The sequence below is a fragment of the Penaeus monodon genome, chromosome 29, assembly GCF_015228065.2.
Source record: "Penaeus monodon isolate SGIC_2016 chromosome 29, NSTDA_Pmon_1, whole genome shotgun sequence".
Classification (NCBI taxonomy): domain Eukaryota; kingdom Metazoa; phylum Arthropoda; class Malacostraca; order Decapoda; family Penaeidae; genus Penaeus; species Penaeus monodon.
Window position 1 is genome coordinate 8,847,791 of NC_051414.1, and position 933 is coordinate 8,848,723.

General features: G+C 40.9%; 1 protein-coding gene across 1 annotated transcript in view; it reads left to right on the forward strand.

Moving 5' to 3' along the window:
- LOC119591720 (agrin-like) overlaps positions 1 to 933 on the forward strand; it is a 23,384-nt gene that overhangs the window by 15,689 nt on the left and 6,762 nt on the right. The gene's annotated exons all lie outside the window — the stretch shown is intronic.

Below are 933 nucleotides of genomic sequence, written 5' to 3' on the forward strand. Positions count from 1 at the left end.
CTCTAGATCGTTACCATAAATTTATCAAAGTTTGTTAGGGCATGCGAATGGGAACATGCTGGTGCTAACACAGCCAAGCTCTTTGCGACTAAGTGGACAGATTCACACCCTTAAAAGAGCAAAAGACAGTCACCTTTTTAAGGAGTGTCTGGCATTTAACACTGTCATGTTCCGTTTTGTTTGTGAAAATGTATGTCACAATAGAACCAGCAGCTTTACCCACACCGAATCACCAACTGTAATATATTGTTTCAGATTCAGGCTGAAGTAAGTAGTGGGCCACTGATGTAGGTGGTAAACAAACTTCAGGTCAGAGTGAGCAACACGAACAAGCACATTTGTTCTTGAACTTACTCTGGCACAAGTAATGTTTATGTTTATCTTTGTCCTTGCGGTCTCTCAGTCACCCTTGAGTATTTCACTCATATTGTAGACCTCGCTGTCCTACGACCTCTCTCGACTGGACGCGGGTCAAGTCGGGTCAATAAAAGTGATTCTTCTTCTGCCAGAGTTGCAGGCTTGTCATGCGTTGCATAAAAAGTGTTCTTGCACCATCTGCAATATGAGTTTCTCACACGCATCCCCGACGAGCGAGTGTTCGAATCAAATGAAAACTTATGAAAAGAAGATTTTTTTCCCTCTCGCCAAAGGTTCATTTGATTCGAATAAGTGCATCGGGGGTTTCTTGTCTCGAAGGCTAATTGCAACGGTTGATTTTCCTGTAACAACACATATAGTTTGCAAGATTTTCGTATCACTCACGTTCGTTTGTTTACACAGATGATTATGCTCGATTTTATTTCCCCTTTTCATTACTTTTGTATGTTTTATTCGCCTCTTTCCGGCAAGTAGAATCTATATTTTTCCCTGGCGGAAAAAAAATTGTTCGATTCACACGTTATGTTTTGTTTCATGAGCTTTTCTCTGTTCCTC